Below are 26,832 nucleotides of genomic sequence, written 5' to 3'. Positions count from 1 at the left end.
AGCATGCTGGGTAAACCCATGGTGAGCAACACTGACACCTGTCCCATGTGGCATGAAAGACAGATGCATACTGATTTGTAGCAACAGATGACAAGTATGAATGCTCTCATCACAGTTTTATACCTCTCACTATTGCTGTTACAGCAGACACCAAATCCACTCGTAATCTAGTAATCATCAGCATCATTTCATTGAGTAAAAAATAAAAACTGCATCAGACCTTACTTTGAACTAAACAGGCCAAGTCTCCAGAGAGATTCAGTGCAACTTAGAATACATATTTAATAAGGCGTGCGTGTTGTGAAAACTAACTGCATGGAGCTTACAGCCACATATTAAAGCCCTTCAGTCAGTGATTATGGGAAGCCAGTGAAATGCATATCCCTACCCAGCCTCTTCTACAAAATCACATGTAACGCCATGTGTTTTATTGTGCAATGATTTAAGTCACATGGCTGTGTTTTGTGACTGTATTTCAGAGACAGTAGAGAAATTAACAGAACCTCATCAAGAGAGGAGGAAAATAGGAAAGAAGGAAGGATGACAAAGAACAAAGATTGTGATGCTTCTTTTCAATGCAGGTGACATGAGAACAAAAAACCCTCAAACATTTTCATAAAAATCTGCCAGCATTCAGTGTTTCTTTCTTTCTATCAAGTCTCAGAATTTATGTCTGCAGTGGCCCTAAAAACGAGGCAGCGAAGCACTGTTGTTTCTCCCCCGATCTCCAAATCTTTTATTGAATGCTGCCTTCATGTATGTGTGGGAAATGTACAATGCTGTGGCTGGCAGTCAGGGATTAGATCTGGTTCTGTGTCTGTGCTGGGATGTGGTGCTGCAGATGTGAGGAGGTGCAACAATGCAATACTTTGTGTTTCATTGTGTTGGCCCATTTTAGATCTGGCACTGGCAGAGTGAGAGGGAAGCCTAGAGCCATGTTTCCATAATGTGTCTCCACACTGCTGTTCAGAAACAGCTAAAAATTTGTATTATTGTAACTGAAGGCTGAAGGGGTACTGCAGGTGAAAACACCAAATCAGGATTAAAAGGCAAATTTTGATATATATCTGTTTCAATAACAACTGTAGTTTCATAGACTATAAAAATCAATACTGACATCGATTCATATTCTCAGACCACCGATCAGCCCTAACATTATGACCACCTGCCTAATATTGTGTATGTCCCCCTTTTGCTGCCAAAACAGCCCTGATCTGTCAAGGCATGGACTCCACTAGACCTCTGAAGGTGTGCTGTATTATCGGTCACCAAGATGTTAGCAGCAGATCCTTTAGGTCCTGTAAGTTGTGAGTTGGGGCCTTCATAGATCAGACTTGTTTGTCCAGCACATCCCACAGATGCTTGACTGGACTGACATCTGGAGAATTTGGAAGTCATGTCAACACCTTGAACTCATTGACGTGTGCCTCAAACCATTCCTGAGCCATTTTTGCTTTGTGGCAATGCTTAGGTAGGTATGTGTCAAAGTAACATCCACATGAATAGCAGGACCCAAGGTTTTGCAAGAAGAGAGCCTAACATTGACTGATCCGCCAGCTTGCCCTTTTCCCATAAAGCATCCTGGTGCCATGTGTTCCCCAGATAAGTGATGCAGATGCACCCTCCATGCACTTGATGTAAAAGAAAACTTGATTCATCAGACCAGGACACCTTCTTCCACTGCTCTGTGGTCCAGTTTGTGTGCTCATGGGCCCATTTTTTGTTGCTTTCAGCAGGGGACAGGGGTCAACATGGGGACCCTGACTGGTCTACGGCAACACAGCCCCATACGCAACAAACTGTGATGCACTGTGTGTTCTGACAGCTTTCTATCAGAACCAGCATTAACTTTACTGAAGAGCTGCTGTAGGTCAAATTGTTGACCTACAGCAGCTCTTCAGTTGGATCAGACCAAACGGCCCAGCCTTCCCTCCCCACGTGCATCACTGAGCCTTGACCCTGTAGATGGTTCACCACTTTTCTTTCCTTGGACCACTTTTGTGAGGGACTGACCACTGCAGACAGTTTGAAGATGCTTTGGCCCAGTTGTCTAGCCATCACAATTCGGCGTTTGTCAAAGTCGCTCAAAGTCGCTTGCCTGTTTGTCTCGCTTCTAACACATCAACTTTGAGGACAAAATGTTCACTTGTTGCCGAATATATCCAACCCATTGACAGGTGCCATGGTAACAAGACAATCAGTGTTATTCTCTTCCCCTGTCAGTGGTCATAAAGTTATGGCTGATCGGTGGACATATAAGCCTCATGTGAAGAACTGAAACAATTAGTGGATAAATCAACAAATAATGAATTGAACATTTGCAGGTTCAAGCTTCTAAAATGTGACAATAATTGTTCAGATTATTTAATTGTGAATCCAAACTCAACTCAACTTAATCCATCAACTGATTTTGTGCAATTTTAAGTACATTTGTCATATTCTGTATTAACACAAAATTCAAAGATAATGTGATAAATATTTTTATGTTGACAATGGATCACATGAAAACTTATATGTGTAAATAGCTGCTTGTAGCGACGAATCCAGAGAGAACTATCACCTGTAGACCTCCTCAGTTCTACAGAGCTTATTTTCAGCTTATTGTTTTGCACCTTTACTGTTTTGGTTTACTCTTCCATCGTGTTTGGCCCCAGCAGGCAACTGTTTTAAATGAAAAAAGCTTTAAAAACCCACTGTACACTAACCTGGTCTACACCAAACAGGAGACAGTCAAATTTGACGCCTAGCTGGTGAAGGCAAAAACTGAAATCTGCTAAACCTGTTGTAAAGACTGTGAAAAGATGGACCAACGAGTCAAAGCTGTAGTTACAGGCCTGCTTTGACTGCACTGACTGGAGTGTTTTTGAGGCTACAGCCACTGACCTGGACGAACTAACTGACACTGTGACATCTTACATCAGTTTTTGTGAGGACATGTGTGTGCCGACTATCAGCACTGGCGCCCCCCAGGGGTGTGTGCTCTTGCCACTGCTCTTCTCCCTCTACAGCAACGACTGCACCTCAGGAGACCCATCTGTCAAACTCCTGAAGTTCGCTGACGACACGGTCATCAGCCTAATCCGCAACGGTGATGAGTCGGCCTACAGACGGGAGGTTGATCAGCTGGCTCTCTGGTGCGGTCAGAACAACCTGGAGCTTAACACGCTCAAAACTGTGGAGATGACTGTGGACTTCAGGAGGAGCCCCCCCCCACTCTGCCCCCCATCACCATACTCAACAGTCCTGTGTCTGCTGTGGAATCCTTCAGGTTTCTGGGTTCCACTATATCCCAGGACCTGAAGTGGGAGCCCAACACTGACACCATCATCAAGAAGGCCCAGCAGAGGATGTACTTCCTGCGTCAGATCAGGAAGCTCAACCTGCCTAAGGACCTGCTGATCCAGTTCTACACAGACATCATCCAGTCTGTTCTCTGCACCTCCATCACTGTCTGGTTTGGATCTGCCACCAAAAAGGACAGGGACAGACTACAACGGACAGTCAGGACTGCAGAAAGAATCATGCCGTCTCACCTTGGACACAACCTGTTCCAGCTCCTCCCCTCTGGTAGGCACTACAGAGCACTGTACGCCAAAACCAACAGGCACAGGGGCAGTTTCTTCGCACAAGCCATCACTCTGATGAACAGCTGATTTCTGACTCACAGTGTCAGGAACAATTCCTGTGCAATAACCTAGTAACTCTGCCTCTAATCAGTCACCTGTTTACTGGTTTCCCCTTATTATTTATTTATTCACCATTCTCTATTTCAGTGCTGTTCATACTATGTTCATACTATGTCATATTGTATATACTGTATACCAATACACCTACCTCAGGTCATAAGGTCATAGGTCTTATTTATTTTTTCCAGCATCCTTTGCACTATGCTCCATCACACTGTGTACATGTGTACATGTATGTGTATGTGTACCTGTATATCATATCCACCTTCTACATAATACATTTACAGCACATAATGAGAATAATAGTTTACTCTTGCATCCTTTGCACTCTGATCACTGCACTATTTGTCAATATGTCTATATTGTTTTGTTCATAGTGTGTTGTTAGTGTTGTCTATACTGTAGTTTGTGTCTGATTTTATTTTATTATTATTTTATTATTGTGTTATGGTATTTTTGTATGAGTAAGCACATCGTGAGCAATGTACAATCCTGAGTCAAATTCCTTGTATGTGTACACATACCTGGCAATAAAGCTGATTCTGATTCTGATTCTGATTCTGAACACAATAACACAAATAAATAAAAACACAATAATAAAAACATTGTGTAAGGCTGTCATTTGGTGGCCAGAAACACATCCTGCAAATGATTGCTAATGTTGCTAAGTTAATGCTGATTTAAAATTTTTTAATATTAGTTCTTATTCTTTAAGTAAAGTTTCATTCTGGTAGGATACAAGGGCTCTTTTTTGTCTTATTTACCTGTGGTGTCTACCAGAGATAAGAATGAATGTATGTGGTTTCTCCAGTTTCTTTGAAAAATGATACCTCTATTATTAAAAGTTACACCCTCTAATGGTGCTGCATATTCAAACAACTAATTGTCCACCACCAGTCCCCAGGGTATGAAATCTCACTCAGTAGATGATGAGCTGATCAATGTTAATAACGATAAGGCTGACAAAGGGCAGTGAGGGCTGAATAATGGCAGATGGCTGTAGTGACGGAGCCGGTATAAAAGCAGTGGCCAGTAACCGTCCTTCCAGGCGTGGCTTTTGTCCGCTGGGGTTTATTAGCTTTCTGTAGCCCCTGAGGCACCGGAGCTTCCATCACTCATGGAAATGACTCTGATTAATCAGCTGAGTGCTGGAGTGTGCAGGGTATGATGGAGACTGGCGCACAAAGAGCCAGTCCTACAGTAAATCATGCTTGTTCACAGTGGGCTGTACCTTCATCCTCACCACGCCTTTCCTGCTCACTACACACTGCAGTGGGCTTCTTCTTCTCTGGCACATGCAAAGCTTTTCTAAGAACAGACAGGAGAGTAGGGAAAACCCAACACACAATGTTGCATGCTGACGTACAAAACATGTGATTACGTGAGGCTCAAATCTATTTACATATACTCTAGTACTGTCCCGATTTCATTTTTGGATTCCATGTGCAGCTTAAAAATATTTTTCTGAAATAATTTGGTATGAAGTATAAATAACTCCATTCTTCAGGAAGAATTCCTATATATACCAAGCAATTAATGAAGCAAGCAGAATTTTCTTTCAGGTCAATTGGTGCTTCACCCCACAGCTCATCAGAGTGTTATATTACTGGACAGTTTCAGAAAGCATCCAGCCGTAGACAGTCCACCATCTGGCCCATGCCTTCAGTGGACAGTAAAGGAGCAGAGGCAAGCTGGATTTCTCAAATAACGAGAAATGGATGATATTTCTGTGAGGGGAGCTGCAGAGGATGGAGGCATCTAACAATGTGCAGTGATCTGTCTCCTCTTAAAGAGGACGGTCACGGCAATGACACTGGACTGCTTTGATGGAGCAGAGTGGTCTTCTCCTCCCTCCTGTCTCTCTCTATCGCACAACCTTTAAGTTCACAGTATTGGCTCAGTGCTTCAGCTCATGCACAGAATATCTTGGCTGGTAGGATACTTACAGCCAAATCTTGAATCTCGAAAAGTGGCTGGAGGCAATCACAGTGAGAATGTTGTCAGTCAGAAACCCTGAAAGAGAAAGACAATGTGAACTCAGAGAGGCAGAGTTTACTCCTTGGGTCAAAGAGACATATGTGAGAGAAATCCAGCAGATTTGATGATTTCAAACTTTGGCTGAAGCTCCATCCTCTCTGATCATGCAAACTGGTGTGTGAAGAAAATCCATGACACCAAATCACACTGTATGAACACCCGGCCGGATTAGCATTCCTGAGCGAAAATGATAAAATGAGGATAAAAAACAAATGCAACTTTCAGTGAGCACACTACAGAACATTATTAAAGCAAAAATCACTTTGAGCAAAGGGAAGATTATTGATGGCTGTCTCCCTCTCACGTAAACAAGTTGATATATGCCTGAAGCCAGCCGTTTTGATCCACAAATATGCAGGACAAATTAATTATTGCTGACAGCCATGCATTGCACACACACACGGCTCACCAGTTATTTAATGAATCCATTGTCATTACCCTAGTACCACTCTAATGACTGTCTCTTTGAAATCTGGCAGTGAATCAATGCGAAGTACCTAAAACAGCTTTCTGAACCACCAAAGTTCAACCCTGAGTTAAAAGACCTCTAAGTTCACCAAATAGTATATGATAGATTTGATCTCTCATTTTGAACCTATTACCAAGATATCTCCACAGTGGTGCTTCCAGGGTTAGCCACTAAAGATGAATTCATCAGCCATTTATAAATATTTTGGCATATTGATGCGTTTTATTGACATACACAATACATACATACAACAGGCAGGTGTTGACTAATTCACCACACTAATGGCCGTGTTAGAAAAATAATCGAATCTAATCAACGCATCACATTTACCAATCTTTTTGGTATAAATAAAGATTTGAAATATGCTCATTTGCTGTCTTGCTGAGAGTTAGATAAAAGACAGATACATTGTCATGTTTGTACGTTAAATATGATGCCACAGCCAGGAGATGGTTAGCTTAACTTGGCATAAGGACTGGAAACGGGCGAACAGTTAGCCTGGCTCTGTCCAAAGGTCATCTAATATGCCTATACCCCCACCTCTAAAGCTCATTAATTAACACATTATATCTCGTTCTTTAACCCGTACAAAAACCAGTCTTAATATAAGCTGTGTGTGTACTACTTCTTGGCCGAATACAGAGACTTCCTGGAGTCTTGTTGTCACCGTGAGGTTGCCAGGGCAAGAGGAGATATAATTAGTGAGCTTGTGAGGTTTTTTTTACATTTGGAGCGAGCCAGGCTAACTGTTTCCACCTGCTCAAAGACGTTTTGCTAAGCTAAGCTGAACCTCTCCTAGCAGTAGCTTCATAATATCTTCTCATGTGACAAGAAAACAAAGCGTTTTCCCCCAATGTCAAGCTATTCCTTTAAGGTACAGTAACCAGATCTAGTCACTTTCTAAGCAGCATAACCGAGCCAGGGATTATCCCCTGTGCTCTTTAATATGCGACGTGCTGATGAGAGAATTACGAACTTTTATGATCAGTCCAATTCTGTCCATTTTCTTCTGCAGAACTTTGAGGATATTCTATTTGTGACCCAATTTCCTTCTCCTATTTTGGCAAAACAATCAATTTCATGACTCACTGGACTTAATTGCTTTATTGTAATTGTATCATGAAAGACATCCACAGGGAGAGATAACCAACTTCAATTTGTGCACTTCAGTGAAGGAAAACAGTTCACACAACTTAAATCTGCCATCAGCAGAACAGCTTTTCTTGTTGTACTATACATGGATTTTACTTTTCTAAACATTCATTTCCCCAGTGAATTCGCTATTTTTGTAAGTAACACCCCTTGAGATCAATCCATCATTTGGACCTGATGATGCCATAAAATTTATCATGAAATCAAACATACTGAAATACTGATAGAAAAATGTTTTCTATACCTTGTGCCGGGGACCTTCTAATTGTAGCACACTAAAGCATTTCTAGACAACAAGACGGATAATGGCAAATATCAGTTTGCTGAACGATCATTTCATGGTACATAGAGGAGTATAGACTGTGGGCTCTTTAGATTCTTGCACAGTGGAATACCTGCGGCCAGACACTATGAAACTGTCAAAGTGAGTTGTTTGCAGCTAGCTGAGGGGCAGCAGTGACAGGGAGGAGAAAAGCAGTGCTTCAACACTGCTTCACACTGCAGCACTCCAAGAATGCTACTGACATTTTCATTGTTTCAAATAGAAAGGTCAAATGACAAGGACTGAATTCAAAATCAAAAAACAAAACTCTTGGTCAAACCTGATTTGAATCTCAAACCTTAATGTAAACGTTTTTGCCTGTTATGTACTAACATAATCTCACAGAGGAAATGTGAGGACAAATATAAGGTCAAATCACATTCAACAAAAAGAGGAAAAAAATCTTAAAAGATCATAAATTGGCTAGCTGACTGGGGCAACTGATGTGCAGATTCTCAGATACAATCACGTTAAAGGGAATTGCCTCTTGGTGAACATAATTGGATCTTTCCCACACCTATTTATGTCTCTAAGGGACAAAACCATGCAGAGGAAAAATGGAAGGGAATTTAATGAAGACTCTGCCCTTTGGTTTTTATTACTAATTCACACCAGTGAACCATGCTGGCAGTGGAGTCATATCAAAGGGAACATTGATAAGCCAGATCATTAGATGTTAGGATGAAGGTGTCACCAGATGTGAAAGAATTTCCAGACTTTTAGATAAATTGATTTAAATAATGATTGCAGTAGGCTAGACTCTAACAGACCTAAACTGTTTCATCATGCTGCAACATGAAAATGAAACTGCACCAATTCATCAGCATATATCCCTGAACCTTGTTTGTTTATTGAGACCAGGCTTTGGAGATACACTAAGATACATTTTTTTGATTTGAGACTATAGACATTTTTGCACGTTCTAAACAAAATCATTCTAGGTTTCAACATATTGTATAATTGTGATATACAGTATCTTAAATAATCTCTTTAAATGATCTTTAAAGGTCCTGAAAATGTTTATATCCTACATGAAAACACAATCTTCTGGATTTCTTTCTCACTACTCTTCTGACTGGTTTGAAGTGGGCAGGGCTCAATTGGAAAAAAAAAGGTGATGTCATATATTTCTGTGCACCAATGAGATGAGACAATGATGAGAGTTCTTGGGTTGTTAGGGCACTGTAACCTTAATTTTTAAGTGGACATTATTCCTGAAGCACTGCTTTGGCTGTTTGTGCTGTCTGTGTTATTTTTATTGACTCTGTCCACTACTGTGCACTTGTCTCATTGATTAAATAAGTCCACAGTAAGAGACTTGAAATAAAGCTTTCTTCTAATATTCCAAACTGCTAAAATCACACTGCTGTCCAAGTGAAAGAACACTCTCTGATTTATGTTGCCTCTTATTCCCCAATTGATCTCTGTTTGATGAAGAGGACCATATGGTCCAAACAACTGCAAAAGCCACTCAGCCCAAAACTACAGAGCCTTTCCATTTTTTCACAAGATTACTGTGCAGCCTCTAAGACAGCACTTGAATTGCTGAGCCCCCAAGGATCCCCTGTTTTCATTTTCTCTCTCTCAGTCTCTCGTTCTCTCTGTCTGTCTCCAAGACACGTGGCTCTCCATGACTGTTGGTCCCACTCAGACTGGGGAGGGGGTTCATGTGGGGCAATGGGAGCCTGCAGGAGACTTTTGGGGGCTCTCAGCTGCCCTGAGCTCTCTGGAGCGTAGCGTATGAACACTGGAAGATGTGCATGTGTAAGCGAGGAGCTTTCCACGCAGGAGGGATCTGGCCCAAATTTAATCTCTCCATTGTGAGGATGGAGGGTTAGAGAAATAAAAGGGCCGTGCCTGCTGAAATCCCACTGGCAGTGCTGCAATGCAGGGGTTTAACAGACGACAAACACATTAAAGAACTGGCCTTCTGATGACACACAATATGCACATTTTCACACAAACATGAGTGTACACAGATGGACGAATGGACAAATGCACGCATGCACGCCAATAAAAGCCCGTTTGATCTGAGATGCCTGCATAGAGAGTGTTTGACAGGCAGCAGAGTGACTTCAACATCATAAAATGGCTGTGACGCCTACATAGAATCTTTATAAAGCAGCTCCTCTTTACGCTCGGTCACATGTAATATCGTAGAGCCCAGGTAGGTCAGGGATTTGCATCACAGTGGACAGTCAAACTTAGATACATAATGAAGAGTAAAAACCCAAAAAACACATGATATATAAATATAAAATTATATTAATTTGCATATTTTTAAAACCCCTATATAAATGTTCAAATACATAAATTTATTTATAATGTATGAAGAGTTTAATTCATTTGATTGGACATACTGTTGTCATTGAAACAAGCTATCCACTATCATCACATTTTATTGCAAAATGTTGCTGAATCCTGATTGGTGCACAGAGGTTTGTGACATCATCTTTTGCCAACTGAGCCCCTGCCTACTTCAAACCACTGAAGAGCACAGAGAGAGAGAAAGAGAGAAACATAGAAATTTCTCATTTGAAATAAGCAAAAGTGTTGTAAGTTAATGTAAAATCCCACTACTCATAATATATATATGTATAAAATAGACAATAGTTTTCATTTGTGAGCACATTGCGTTTGTCTGAATATAAATCAAGTTGGATTGCTGTGGGCTTTAGTGCTAGTCCATACAGTTTCCCAGTGTGAGTGAGTGTGAGAGGTGAAGAGCGTGATGTGTGGTTGCTTACATGACAGATTGCTGACTGTGGGAGTCTTTTACAGTCAGCAGAATCAACCAATTGATGACACTTTGGCTTCTTCACGCTCTGATACAGCTGGTACAGAGACAAAAGACAGAAACTCTCTCGTGTCTCTCCCCTGCCCTGACATGCTGTGCCTGTCACTGGTTTATCTGTAAGCCCACCAAGACCATGCTGTCATTAAGTTGACCCACAAAGAAGGTTAGTGATTAAAAATGGCTTCCAAGGCTATTCTGCCACCTGCAGTTGGTTTCAGTTAAACATTCTCTTGCTATTAGCAATACCTACTGGCAGACTTCCATAGCAGTTTAACTGATTTTGTCACATCCACCATTTTGTCAGATCTGTATCCGAACAAATATCTGCAGGCGTCTTTTATCTACACCCCAAATGCCCTTACTGCAGCATTATCTGTTGGATTGAGCCACACGACACTATTTCAGCCATTCCAGCCATGATCTGTGTGTCAGGTAACGTTAAATGACTTGCCCACTGACATTCAGCTTACTTTCTATTTCGCCAAGATATGCAGTGGTTGTTACGGTAGCTATAGTAGCAGGAGAGTTGTGAGTATCGCTGTCTGGAGCTGGTGAGACAGCTCTTCCTCTCTGCATGTTAGCTTCCCAGCAGTTATTGTTTCTAAGCCACAATGTAGCTAAAGTTAGTTATATTACTTGGGGAGCAGGAGCGTGGCACAGATGAAGCTATTAATAGCATCACACACCTGGTCATTAAACAACTGGAAGACCCCAAGACTTATGTACGCCTAATGCTGATTTTATTTATTTTAAGATGGTGCTTTTCTAACCAATTGGACCCAGCATGTTAGGGTCAACAATGCCCTCTCAGAGCCCAGACAATCAACACTGGTGCCCCTCAGGGTTGTGTCTGCTCGCCGGTCCTCTTTACACCATACACAAATAAACCCACAAGAATCCATCCTGAGAACTACATCGTTACGTTCTTAGATGATACAGTTTACCACTCTGAAATAGTGTGATTTGTGTCATGCTGTGACTCTAACCATGTTGTGCTGAATGTGAAGAAGACTAAGAAGATTTGACCCTGAAGCAGTGGGCGATCTTAGGCCAGAGATTCTCCACATTGAATCCATCACTAAGGTCTTTTCTCATAAGTACCTTGGGATTCATATTGATGATACACTAAACAGGAGGGACAATGTTGATAATATCTGATCTAGACTGCTACAGTAGATGTATTTGTTATGTAGAGTTAGGATCTATGGAGTTTAGCAGAAGTTCATGTTACTATTTTACAATGCATTTTACCATGCATTCTTAGTGTTATAAGATACAGGATAACAGCCTGGTATGAGTATGGGGTTGTACAATATGTCACTATTATCAGAAGGTCTGTATGTGTTTGTTTAACTTTTACATGAAAACTATGTGTTGTTGAGATGTTGATGTTTTTTCCCCCCTATGCATTATGTATGACTTAATCTTCTGTGGGACTGCAGCGCAAATTTCCCTATGGGGACATTAAAACTATATCTTATCTAATATCCACTGTATGATCCAACATACACCAAGCAGAGATCTAACCCTGATGACTCGGGACTATCCTGCATTAAGCCTTGCAGTGATCTTATTCAATATAGAAGCACAAGTTAAAAACAACCATGTTGGGCTACAGATCTATCTCAGCTAAATTTAAAATGGCCACATCAAATCAATTTCAATATCTTTCCTGACGGCATTTAAAAAGTAATTTCTCTATCAGTCTCATGACACAGCACAAACACCAATAAGAAATATTATGCTTTTGCTTTTTGGAAAATGATGATCTTACTTCATTTACAAGCAAGTCCTATTATTCACAAAGCTACTGTCCATAAATCCTGGTGGAAAGCGCCTACTTTCCTCCAGCTACCTGCTTCAAAGGGAGACAAGACCTGTGTTTGTGTGCAGAAATACGGCAATTCATCATCCAGTCCCAGAGAAATGAACAACAGCAGGGACGAAACAGCACACGATTCCAGATTAATTGCTTCCCTCCTTGCATTCCCAGTGAATGAAACATAGCACTACAAATCACACTAGACAGATTAAATATTATTAGGGGAAAAATGAAATGTATCAATTTGCTTTCTGCTTTTAAGCATTAACATTGCATGAATCTAAAAGATATGTTGACAGATCTATTAATACAATATTTGAGTCCGCAGCTCGTTATCTTAATGGAAATAATTGGCTGACTATTATTGAACAGGACAATCTGTGCAAAGACAAATGGAAAAGGGGAGAAACACTCAAATGACCCCAGTGAATTACATGCTTCCTGAGAGCAGCGTGGCGCTAGAAAAACTCCCCTGGGGATCAACAAATTCTTATAAATGTCAAATAGGTTTTAGTAATGTGCTCTGTGTGCAGCTATTTCTTTTGGACAGGGTCTCCCAACATAAACCATATTACCTACCAAGACCTATCTATAACTGGAGGAATGATCTATTACTCATGCTGTTTGGTGAGTGCCACACTTGTGTTCAAAACCAACACAACAATGTTATACGTTCGTTGTGATTGTACTTTACGATTTGATGGTCTGAAATGGGTGAGAGTGAAGAGGGTAGTCATGTTATGAAACTACAGAAGTGTTCAACTTGTCAGAGGAGGGTGGATGTTTTTTTTCTTTTTCTTTTTGCTCCTTGTAATGTGGTCAAAGGTATTGTAGGACAAACGATAGACAAGCCGCAAGTGGAAAACAGAGTGGCTGCTCATGGGGATCGTTCACCTTCACATCGTCAGTGTACTCTATTACGAGGCAGGCCCAAATCTTGGAAACCACTGCACCATTAGTCAAACACAGATTGAGTGTGACAGCTAACCTCTCATGATGATCTCCTTGCACCACATAAAAATTGACTCTTGTTGCTGCATAATCACGTTGCACTCAAATCAGTCTCACCGCACACATGTAGCCCATAGAATGAAGCAGGAATACAGAAACAGAGAACATATGAACCACCTAATAAACTAAGCAAACTATTGTATGTGACATATTTAAGAAAATATAAAACAGACAAAGAATCAGTCCTCTGTGACTGAAAAAGAAATGTTTCTGTTTTATTGTGCATACAGCTGAACCACAACATGCTGAATTTAATTAAAAATACCTTTAATAGGCTTACTGCAGGTTGTTGCTTCCTGCCATGATTATTTCTCATTTAAAGCCTTTAATGTACATGTCTTTAATCCACAGCTCCTTCATGAGTGAAAAATTGCTGCAGTTTTAACAGTTCAATACATTCTTGCCCTCTTCTTATTCAACTGTATAAAAAGCGTAGTGTTATTTAGTTTTAAAAAAAAATTGCATCACCTTTGAGCACATCTCTCATGTATTCAAAAAGTCACTGTCTCCAGTTGAGTGATGGAAAGATTTGACCTAAGAACACTGCAATATTTAACTGAGATCATCTGTAAAGTAGACGGAGAGTCATTTTCAATTAAGCGCTCATTAAAAACTAAATTAGTTACTGACCTTTGAAACATACTTGCACAGGGAAGAGGAGAGCGAGGTACTTTAACGCATCCATTGCTGATTAAAAGGACAACTCTCAATATTATGTTTCAAGGATCTCTAATATTACATTCTATTAATAAATTGCTTCCAAACAACACGCAAGTCTTAATTACATCAGCATGATCTAGTCATTAGCATCAGGGTGTTTTTAGACACATTTTCAATTGTCAGCAACTGTGTATTGAGTATTTTCCGTTTTAATGTGCACGCTACCCATTCAGCTTGCATGGATGTCTAGTGGTTAACAATCAAATTAGGAGTAATCTCCTCAGCTGAAAGACATTCTTCTTTTCAAAAATATCTCAAGTGATCAGCTGCACAGTAGTTAATATTCATGGATAGCTACTTGCATTTATGATTAACTGCATTTATTTATGAAGTAACACATTTTCTGCAGAAATCTATGAAAAAAAACATGTTCTGGAGATACAAAAGACACACATGCAAGCAGACGTGCATTAGGGATGGTCCTGCAGCCAGACAGTAGTGTATTATCACCTGCCCTCACATGGCCTTGTAATCTGAGAGCGGCATCAACAATCAATGGGAAGAGGGAAAGAGAAGACAGGACCAATCGATGCCTGTTGGAAACACCACAGTAATTGTGCACTTATCAGTTTGGAGCAGCTAACTGCTATAAACTTTAAGGAGCCTGGGTTGGGTGACCGTTCCCAAGATTACACTTCAGATCATTTTCAAAGATTTTATAACATCTTTTTGCAATCACAGTATTTTGTGACTTTTGTTCATTTTTGTTGATCAACAGTTATTTCACCACAAAATCTTCCATAAATAAATAAATTAAAATAAACAAATAAACAATTATTTTTTTAAGGTGTAGCATTCAGTGTAACATGAGCAGTTCAGAGTCAGACTGTGCCAGTTAGAAGATCATTATTGCAAGGCTCAACTGAATCACTACCAATACTAATCCATATATAGGCAGACTCTTAACCAGTCCTGCTTTATACATATGTGGGCCTCCCATATACAGGATATGACATTGCAAAGAAAAACAGGGAATCTTGTTAGCAGGTCAAAAATTAAACCAATTATAACACTGCCAGGTTCTATCACCAGGTGCAACTGATTAACACTTATTACTCCTGTAGAAAATGTTAACATACAACCTGGATCTCCTAAAAGGAGAACACTTTGTTCCCAAGGCAACAATAAAATAATACCAGTCTACAGCCATGCTAGCAGCTTATAGACTGCATGCTAACATGGTGCTGTAAAGCAGGTTTAATAATGTAGCATGGCTAAAATCCCTAACACATATGATAATTTGCACACTGTGGCAAAAAGTAACTGAAATAGTTGGACCCAAGTACTGTGCTACAACGCAGCCATCAGACATTGTTGGCAGTCAATGTCAGCTGGCTAGACAACACAAACAGTTTTTGGGCTTGGCTAGTAAATGTTTCCACAACTAGCTTTACTTTTTGGCCAAAATGCGCTCTGAATTATCCAAAAGGGCCACACTCCCTAACAATGGTCAGTTTTATGAGCCCATCAAATTAACCCAGCAGGATGTTGCACTGGTAACATGGGAAGCAAAAGAAGGTTTTCTGGGAGTTCAGGACAGGGTGGGGGCAAACAATGTGAGGCACACTCACCAATGGGGCCCCATTAAGGAGCTCATAAGCTCATTACTGTATTATGTAAGGCAGAAAATCTATATGTTTAATATCACATTTACTATCATGCAATGGGCTATACCGTTGTAGTTCTCTATTCTGGTGGTATTGTGGTGTTTTTACAGTCTAGTACCCATTAAAGGGCCCCCTGACCTGTAGGCTTTTCTGTTTTGGTAGGCTTTTAAATTTTTTTTTTTTAATAAAAAACTACATGAAAAGTTTTTCAGATATGCTTAATTTCATTATTACTTTAATTTTTAATAAATGAGACAGTTGTATGAGATGCAGAATATACTTACATAGATCTTTGTCTGGTTCGAAATTAGCACTTGTAATTCGGAATTTTGTTCAGGGATAGTTCCATTGTGCTACAGTCTATAAGAGCTAAACTTCTGCAAACAAAAAATCCGGTGCACAAATATTTGAAGGCACAGAAGCTTTTATTTAACAAAAAATAAAGCTTGTGTTGTGTGTTCTTCTGTCTTATTTTTTCATCTACATGTTTGCCAGGATGAAACAGAGGTATATCCAAAAATGGACATTAACTTGTATTTAGTTTGTTGTTTAAAGTTAACTGAGTAATTTATTATTTTGGAGTTGCTCAAGGCATTCTCTGTGTTTGCAAGAGTGACAATCAAGAAGAAATAGTGTGGTGGATGTGTGGCAGCAAACTGTTCTGCTAGTCTAGGTTTAAAGGATAAACTGGCAATATTGCTGAATTTATTCATACTGTAATCACATTGTTGACAGTGAGGATGGTATTTTTTGTGGCATGTGCTCTCCTTGGTACTAAAGTGATAATTGTTGCCATTTGGCAGATTACTGTGGATTATTGCCTTGCATGGCCTGTACGTTCACTATATAGTATATAGAACTATAATAGCAGGCTGGGTGTGGTGATCTTGATGTGGGTGTTTATTGATTCTTCTACCTACTCTGCTCGTCTTTAGCTGTTTCACTAGCTACAATAGAAAATATGTTATTGTATGATTTGATACATTATTACTAAGATTATGTTGGGTACGCCATAAAGCACAGAGGAGTAAATAAAACAGAGCAAAATCAATAGTTACTATACTGTATGAATATTTCAAATTGATATTAGAAATTACATATCAGAATGTAGTATAAAGTTCTTTTGTATCAAAATACAATGTTCAAAGTTGCAACAAAGACATATAATATTATATTAATATACTGGGCTTAAAATGATACACCAAACTAGTGTTCTATGTGTTTTATGATTCAGTAGACATATATTTGCAATTTCTATACTGTGTTTATGAAAAGTGTAACTGACCATATTATTCAATGACTGGGGAAGCGGGCTCCACCCCTGATGGGAACCAAATCAATTTGGGGGGGACTATTGTGGTCATGCCCAGTGACATAGTTACTCCAACCAGGAAGTATCAGGGACTAAACAGAGGAACAACTGCAACACATTTATCCAGATCCGTTTAAACAAGTTAAATATTGTCTGTGTCCATCCTTTTTTATTACTGCTAAACAAGCCCAGGTTTACAAGCAGCCGCAGGATTACTACATTGCATTAAATCAGGTTTCACATAAAAGTAAACATAATTTCTACCTCATCCTAACAGATGCCAGTTAATGCCCTTACAATTAAAAACCAGAAAGCCTCGAAGAGACACATAACACACGCCAAATCTCACTCATTTGACAATATGGGAAATCCAACACAGCCAACAGACAGTATTCTATCAATTATTCAGGAGAAGAAAGGCTCGCAAAAAGTACTGCACCCCCGGCTATGCAGCAGTAAATCACTGTACAGAACACCATCTGCTGCTTGTCAAAGCCAACGGTTGCTGTGTGCACAGGAGTGCAGTACAACATTGATCCTTAAGTCTGGGTTGATTTCCCATTGTGAATCATAGATTACAAAGTGCAGGTAAAATTATATGTGGATCAAAATGTAGAAACTCAGGAAAACATGCATTATATTGAGATATCTACAATGCCTATGTCATACCTATGTAATATTTTTAAAGCCATAAGTGACGTGATAATCTCACAAACAAAAATGTGCACATTGTGAGCAGTATGATATTTCTGTATCCACCTTGTGTGTTTTACCTAAGCTAAGTATGTTACTGTAAAACAAGTATAAAAATATTCCTCATTAAATATTGAGCGTCCACATGACAGGATGTAAGGATGATTCTTCCTCTCCCCCTCTTTGGGTCCTTCACCCTCGATGGTGTTTCAAAGTGTAACCTCCTCCAGAGACAAAATGTCCCGTATTCAGACTTCAATAATGCAACGCCTTCGCTCTCAGGGCTAAGGCCTGGCTTGTCTGACATCTGACTAATCGCTGACGAAGCCATGGATTCAGTTTGTAGACTTACTGTGCACTGACTTTTTCTGGGCAAATAAACAACAGAATTCCCCACAATATTAACTTATTTGATATACAATAGCATCAGTTAAAACATTTGCCAACCATTTTATAACAGCAGAAGTGATTTTTCAAATTGAACTTGGCTTCTCTGCGTTCCTGCTTTTGTGACAGCTTTGATTAATTTACTTTCTTTGTCTAGTAAAATTAGCATCACTTCCATTGGTGTTGTCAAAAGACTAATGGCTAGGTCCAATCATACTTCAGACATTCAAGGACTCACTGGGTGTTAGGACATGTGCAATAGTCACGACAACATTCAGGAAACTGCATTATGTCTCAAACTGCAGAGAACCAAGTCACTGCGGATTCTCATTATGTTGTTGATTATCAGTTATTCTGCACGTCAAACTCAATATTGTGTCTTGTCATTCACCCAGTCAAAGAGTAACCAGTCTAATTATTTGTTGTGTTTACATTTCCTGATGTCTCTGTGTGAGATACTTTGACTGTATTTCACCATTCTCTCTCTAGTCTCTCTGCTGTGAAATATTAACTGAGCATTCTATTAAGCGTCTTATAAATACAACTTTATATGATTTACAAAGGGTTGACAAAAGGTGTATAAAATACTTTCATCAGGGGCTCAGTTTTGCATCTCACTAAAAGCTCCAACAATGTGTCTGAAAAAACCCACAAGGAGTGGCATCTTAGCTGGCAGCACAAGCTGTTTAAAATGGGCACCAACACATAATGCTCCATAGGTTTAACTTTTATTGCAGCTTAACTTTCCAATTTGGATTCATTTCTTCATTTTGTAATATGAAAATGGTGAGGCTGCAAAATTGAAAAGAACGTTTGTAAAGAGATTCTTAAACTTTTCAGCTGCATGCCGGGAACTAGATAAGGAGAAAAATGTCAATTTCTGTATATGTATGACTTACTCTGTAATGGCACCAAGCAGTTTCACTTTGCTTCAGACTGAGAGCAGCACAATCTGCTAGTCCCCCTAAGTCCAAATTTCCATTTCTCAGGCACTGGGAAAACCCGGCCGACGTGGTGTCGGACAACAAGCTTGCCAGCTGAGATATAGCCAAGCTGAGAAGTCGTGCCATTTTCGCAAACAACCGTCAATCAGATTTCAACAGTTCCTTGTTTTCTGACCTATTTGATTTAATTTTATAAATAATAGCTCTATTGTGAAAGTGCAACAGGGAAAAGATTATTTACAGCATGTTCAAATAGTCTCATCCTGTGCAAATCAGAAAGTAATTACAACATTGTTAACCTCCCCAGATGACTTTAATGTGAAAGACTGCACTAGTAAATGATGCAGTTACATCCATTGTGGGGATTCATTGTAATCTTTAATTGATTATCAGTCCCCAGATGATTGATTATCAGTCTAATGAAAATGTTGATCGTAATAGCATGTTAGCATTTGGATTTAACTTAACAAAATATTCCAGCTCATTTACCATTCTAGGGTATGCTAGTATAAGGAAATATGTGTATAAAAACAAATTATTAAAACAATTACAATAAATTACCCATGTTAGCATAGATTTCATTTTTGGACACTTTTCAAGAAGCCTTCAAATAAATGTGATGTCCCATCAGTCCTATCTCTATCAATATACATGCCAATTAAACATTAACAGTAGTATAACCAGTAACCAAGAAGGCAATCAAGTTGATTGACTCAAATACTGCATTCAAGTACAATTTTGAGGTAGGTTTCATTTATATAATGTTGTATTGGTACTTTTACTCACGTAAAGGATCTGAATACTTCTTCCACCATACTATTATAACAACACCATTATAACATCTATCAATATCAAGTTCTATATATATTTTCTCCCCAATTTGGAATAGTTCATTGAATTCCCGACACTCTGTGGTCCTTGTCGACGCTAAGTCCACACTGTGCCAATGGCTAGTTTCGACAGCAATGTGCCTTCTACATGACACATGGTGTAATGCACACAAATGTTAGTGGTATCCTCCAGAGCCGACCACTCTCAAACCCGAACTTACCAGTAGGAGTCACTAGCACAGCGATAAGGACATCATCCCTCACTGGCTTCCCACCCACCAACATAACCAATTGCGTTTGTTGGTACACATGCCCAGGTCTCTGCAGTGGCAGGTGATCACCGACCATGAATTCCTAAAGATAGAACAGCTAACTGAAATACTGCCCACTGTGTGAAGGACAGAATGTCTGAGAGAGAGAAAAACAAACCCCTAAATATTAATTTCACTTTCACAGCACCTTCGTCACATCTCAATGAGGGGGCACAAACCAGCCATGTCCTAGATAAACAGTACCCTGCATTGCACTGAAAGACTCTCTACAGCAGTCAGGTTTACATAACAGCAGACAATACACAGTTCCAGAGCTCCACACGAAGGAGCAAGGTAATTATTTATCATTACATATACATACATATCAAATAAATAAAGTAGTAGTTTTCCCACTATATACATACATGAAAAAATTCAGGCTAAAATACTGCCTGTACATCAAACCACAGGAGATTTTCTCTACAAAAATAACACATTAGGAATCCTTTTGTGGAATAGTTGTTGTAGATTGATTTAGTATAGTTTACTGGATATTAATCATCTGGGGAGGTTAACAATGTTGTAATTACTTTCTGATTTGCACTGTTCCTTAGTTTCTGTCTCCCAAATGGGGATCAGGTGAGATACAAAAAGTGATTTGATACACCTAGAATAGGATATAAAAACTTGAGCTGCAAAAGATACACAAAATAGGTTTAGAATAAGTATATTTATTTGACAAAGTGCTGGTCCCTTGCCATGAACAGTACCATGTTCAATTGTTGGCTAAAGCTGTTTAGCCCTGTGCGTGCCCCCCTCGGTGTTGGCTGGCTAAAGAGTTGAGTATGACAGACCACTGCTTGTAATTGGCAGACACAAAACGAGAATCTGAGCGAGGGTCAGGCCGAAAATGAGAAAGGGAAAGAAAAATCTTGGAGACCAGTGACAGCAGAGAATAAGGGTGAACAATTGTTTGGCCTTTAAGAGCTGGAAACGGACAAAGGATTCTTGAGCAACACAGAGGTTGTGTGTATCTTTTTTGGCAGATTGCTAACCGAATTTCATGAATCTAATATGTCAGCAAAGTCTATGAACAGTACCAAAAATGTGGTAATGGTAGGCAAGGTAATGCACCAAAATGCAAAGAATGCATGTTGTTGACTCACTCAAACAACATGGAGAGAAAAATTAGAATCTGCAACAGCCGTGATTCACTAATGCTTCCAATTAGTGCACAGTTCCCTCCGGCATAGAGCAGGATTCAAGGCCACTACAGCAGCATCTTGGTTTTCCCCCCTTTTATTTACCTATTTTCCCCTCTGAGCTGTCAGATATGATACAACCACTCTCATACACGCTCTTGGCGATTAACACAGCCATGCAACAAATCAAAATGCATTCTTATTTCAACAATGTGGATCTCTGCATCATGAGGCTTTGTGTAATAATTTCTGAAAATCCTCCAGATGAGAATGAAGATTGCAAAAAATGTATCTACGAACAACTCTCCAGATAACAATTCTGTGAGTGGGCTTATATAACTGGACAAAGGGATGGGAGCAATTATTTTGATCAATATAGTACAATGAATGTCGTGTCCTTCTTGCAAGGCCCAACTATTACCAGCCTTATCACGCTCTTGGAGACGCCAACCAATTTGCTGTCAAGTCAATAATATTTTTGGGAGAGATCGAATATGCAAGATTTCTCCAACTTGGCTGGCACACACAGCCAAAAGAGACACTAAAGTTCACTCTTTTTAAAAGCCAAGAGAAGTGAGATTAGTGGATCATTGTTGTTGTTTGTTACTGACACTTCTTTGAAATGCAGGCTGATTCAAAACAGGTTTGCTGAATACAAATGAACACCGCGTATCTTTTATGCTGGGAAATGGCAGCAGCACAATGACTTGAGTAGACAATGAGTGAAGAGGATGGCTCAAAACTCAGTAGATCACCTTCAGCTTTACAAGCACCATAAGTGACCTGCCACTCACACGACTTGAGTTGTTCATTCAAGTCACAAAAAACTGGAGGTCAATCCTTTGTGATGATCTAACTCCAACAGACATAATTTGTTACTAATAGTAACAGTACTAATACTAACATTAATACCACATTGTAAAAATACTACATTACAAGTCCTGCATTGAAAATGTTACAGAAGTAAAAATATGTATGTAATCAGGAAAAAGGGAAAGTATTAAAAGTAAAAATACACAATGCAGAAAAATGGCCTCAGTGCATGTACTATTATATATTATTATATTGATGTCCATCCATCAATCTATCATCTATCCATCCATCCATTATCTTCTGCTTATCCGGGGTCGGGTCGTGGTGACAGCAGGCGAAGCAGGGTTTTCCAGACATCCCTCTCCCTAGCAACGTTTTCCTGCTCCTCCTGGGAGAACCCAGGGTCTACCCCAGGGTCTCCTCCCAATTGGATTGGCCTGGAAGAACTCCAAAGAAAGTCATCTAGGAGGCATCCTAATCAGATGCCTGAACCACCACAACTGGCTCCTTCCGAAGCAAAGGAACAGCTGTTCTACACCGGGCTCCCACCGGATGTCCGAATTCCTCACCCTATCTCTAAGGCTGAGCCCAGCCACCCTAAGGAGAAAACTTTTGGCCACTTGTATCTGCAATCTCACTACCCACAGCTCATGACTATAGGTCAGGGTTGGAACGTAGATTGACAGGTAAAGGCCTTTGGCCTTTCAGCTCAGCTCCCTCTTCACCACAACAGCCCAGTACAATTCCCACATTCCTACTGATGCCGCATAAATGCTCCTGTAATACATAAACTCCTCAGACTCCTGTCAGACTTGGAACCCTCCCAAAGAATCACCACCTTAACGTGGTGAAGGGTTTTGAGTGTCCTTGTGATCCTGGGCTGTGTTGTCCAGGACATTAGCCCTAAGTGAGGACTCTCAAGGCAAATTGGTCCCAGGGAAGGGACCAGACTAAGAGTGAGTCATAGACCCTACATGAATTGGCCAAGAAGGAGCACCTTTCAGGGCATGGCATGAGAGATCTACATCCTGTGGGCCCACCACCTGCAGGGATAGGCACTGGGGTCAGGTGCTTAGTAAGCTGGGCGGCAGGCAAAGTCGGGGACCAAGGCGTGCTGATCCCTGCATCGTCCTAAGGACGTGAATGCATTAATGTGTAGGCAAGATTCTACTGTTGTAGTCGGTTGAGGTGGAGCTAATCCTTAACTATTTTATATAAGGCTGCAAGTAATGACTTGAATTTTCATTATGGATTTATCTTCTGATTATTTTATTAATCGACTGACGACTTGTATCAACGGTTTGTAAAAATTCAGACAATAGTGAGAAATGCTGAAATGTGAGCCCTAAGTGGCATTCTTCAAAATGCTTGTTTTGTCCAAACAATCATGTAAACTTTAAAATTATTAAAATAAATAATAATAATAATAATAATAAATATTATAGTTAATTAAAACAATTAAAAGGAAAAGCAGCAAATCTTCACAATCACAGAAGCTGGAACCATGAAATGTTCTTATACTAAAAATTACTTAAACGATTGACAGTATAGTTGCAAATTAGTCAATCGGTTAATCAACTAATTGTTTCAGCTGTACAAACCAAAATTTGTAAAACAATGAGTAACTAATGTTTTAAGATAAATCTAGTCAAGTGAAAAGTACAATATTTTCCTCTGAAATGTAGTGGTAGTAGTAGTTGAGTAGTTGAGTAGTTGAGTAAATGTACTTATTTAATTTCCACCATTAATTAGTGCTGAGTCATTGTTTTTCTATTTGGTATTCAAAACATCAAACTATATTGATAAAAAGCTACATGTTTATATCCTTTGTCATACAGATATCATACATTAAATGACATGTCAGTTGCAAACACTAAAGCATACTCTACAATAAGTAAAATGCATGTATCTATGTCTCTCAACACAACATAATTCATAATTTCATGAGTAAAACAGTTTTTCCTGTTGCATTGATTCTTTGTTTTCTATCATTCCTACCACAGGGGATGTGGTAGCATTACTGTTGGATCTCAACAGGGCATTTTTTAAATTCTGTATGCTGTGTCCTTCGCCTGCACACTGGCCTCAAAAACCTCAAAGAGAAATAAAGCTGCCTTCATGCTGAGCACCTACTCACACAGCTAAAGTATTCTCCTCCTCCTCTTTTTCCCTTCTCCTCATTTCTCTCTCTGGCTGATATTACATTGCAGTGTTCCTCTAATGAAAAACATAAGTCCTTGTATACCTCTGATTTACAAACAAACAAAATAAAGGGCACAAATCACAAAAGTTCGCAGGTTCCACAAAGCAACACAATTATAAAATTCCTCACAACAGCAGCCTGCAGTTTAAACTAATTTCAAGACATTTCATAGTATGACAGACACTCAGAACAATTTCAAAGCAGGGGTTTATTTTAAAGGAGAACAAAAACAGTTTTTTTTCATGGTTTCTGTTGATGTTTGCACCGCTCCAAGCATTCTGAATGTCAGATGGGCAGATTCTCACTTGGCAACTCTAAGAAAAAGCAACTCTGCTCTCCCACTGCAAAGCCCCATGGGACTGGGGAGAGAAAGAAAACAGAAAATGTCTCTTCATTTCTAAGATTTTAGGGGACAGAAAAAAAAATATTTAATGAGCCTCTGTGTTGTTCCTCTAAGCAGAAAAAAATAACTTCAGACTGTGCGGCCAGATGCCTTTTGGAATAGGCTAGGAAGAAGAAAAACAGACAGGAAAATATATACAAAACCCTTGAGCTACATTTTAAACACATTGAGACCCCAAAGGCACATTTTTAAGACAACTGCTGGCAGGCTATCATAAAGTCTATTGTGTTAGATTACAGATTACATCGCTGCTCCATTGATATTAATATTAATACAGTGACATTGATTTTAGTGGGGAACTGGAATGATACTGCTGTCATTACCAGCTTCCTTCCTGTATACAGAGAGGCTTGGAGCTGACACAGGGTGCATTTCAAATGCGATCCCTCAGACCTTTTGACAACGACAGATCCCCGCTGTAGCTTTTGGCAGACGCATCTCAGCAAGGAGTGCCGTTGCTTTGAGTTGAAACATTTTTAAATAAAGGAAATAAAACATACTCAATGCAACATATGGATAAGACTGGAAAAACACTTCACAAGCGTGCAAAGGTTTGCAGTAAAGCAGTGAGGACATGAAGGCTGAGCACGTTGCAGCAGACTGTCAAGAACTACAGAACAGCTACAGTGATGATGAGGTTAGGTGACAGGGGTGCAAGTGGAGCAGTGTGGTATAGATGTGGTCACCGGCCAGGCAATTTCGCCCTGGAGACAGAGGAGCGAAACAGGTTCATGAGCTCTGACAGCACCAAAGACTAGCACAATCATACATACTAAACCCTGGATGCATTTAATACATGCCTCCATAAACATTTTTTCACATCCAAGTGTGATGGCACAAGACCCTGACTGCATCTTTGTGAAACAAATGGGTTTGCATTTGCATTCCTAAACATATATATTGCTCATATGTGTGAGCTGAATAAATGGCAAAACAGGCAGCAATCTCTAATGCAGGGAAATTGTGTTTAAAAATAAAACTGAGGAGAGAATAATAGAGATTGTCTCAGAAGACAAAGAGGCTAAAAACAGCCTTCACAATCTCACCATGCAGACAACACCGAACAACTACTTAGAATCTGTAAAGATGACTAAATATAATACCATCCTGCAGAATAAAGCCTCCTCCTCTTTCCTCATGGTCCAATTCAGACAGACCAGATGAGAGTTAGACCAGATGTGTCATATAGGAAGCTGTTTTGATACAAATTGGATGATTAACAGAGCAGTGCAGCCAGCATTGAGGCATTTGGCTGTGGTACGCAGCTCAGTGGAGAGTGATTGGCTTTGAGGGCCGAGGGAGCAGATGGGACAGGGACAACAGAGCTGGACCAAACGACTCAGTGTGTCTCCTTGGTTTTGCATCAAAATATCACTCCCATGCTCGTCTGTACTCAAGAGTGATTACACACACACACAAAAAGAGGTAGCTCTGTTTAAAGCAGAATTGCTGGGGCTTGTTCTTCATGGAAAGTTATCTCCGCCTTTAGCTCCACCCTCTTAACATTAATTATGCAGCTCAATGCAGCACTCCGAATCCCTACTGCAGCTCACCCACACTACAATACCATCACTTTCTCCCACACTCTATGTCTCTGTCACTCACACACACACACACACACACACACACACACACACACACACACACACACACACACACACACACACCTCTTTTTCCCTTCATAACTACATTCTCAGCTATGCATAGTCAAAGACAGCATTTTCTTCCAAACATCACCTTGTGAATAGTGTGCTTTTGCAAGGACTAAAAACATGTCTGTACCAGTTCTCTCGCAAGGTTATATGATGCTCACACTTTTTTACAAAAGGAGAAAAAAAATTCACTACACATGGGAAACAGGTAAAATAAAATATAAAATATAAATAAAATATTAAATATATTTATAAAAGCCCTGCCTTCAAACAAATGCACGTGGTGCCCTACATAAAATTTTTACAGTAGTGCTAACATCTTTATTTTCAGCAATGTTATAAACACAATAATTCAGAACATCTGATACATTTGATGTGAATGAATACATTTACATTCATTGCAAGTTGGATTACTATCTTTAGTTGCAGCGTGACTCACTACCAGCACATATTTTTGCCTTATCATTTCAAAGCCTGGTGCTGATTTCATTGCAAATCAGAAGCAAACACACTCTGATG

The 26,832-nt window shown here is 39.7% G+C and overlaps 1 protein-coding gene across 3 annotated transcripts in view; it reads right to left on the bottom strand.

Annotated features, from left to right (window-relative positions):
- Positions 1 to 26,832, bottom strand: part of LOC119905243 (synaptotagmin-2-like) — a 61,010-nt gene that overhangs the window by 29,506 nt on the left and 4,672 nt on the right. For 2 of the 3 annotated variants that reach the window (XM_038722046.1, XM_038722050.1), the window contains exon 3: positions 5,633 to 5,699. The exons of the other annotated variant lie outside the window; for it this stretch is intronic. The gene's annotated coding sequence lies outside the window, so the exon portion shown is untranslated. The remainder of the gene's footprint in view (positions 1 to 5,632; positions 5,700 to 26,832) is intronic. 3 annotated transcript variants of the gene reach the window in all.

This window comes from Micropterus salmoides, unplaced genomic scaffold (genome assembly GCF_014851395.1).
Source record: "Micropterus salmoides isolate LMB-PRFRI ecotype aquatic unplaced genomic scaffold, ASM1485139v1 Ms_hic_scaffold_16, whole genome shotgun sequence".
Lineage (NCBI taxonomy): Eukaryota > Metazoa > Chordata > Actinopteri > Centrarchiformes > Centrarchidae > Micropterus > Micropterus salmoides.
Note: the sequence above shows the minus strand (reverse complement) of the source record. Positions and strands in the feature narration are given on the sequence as shown.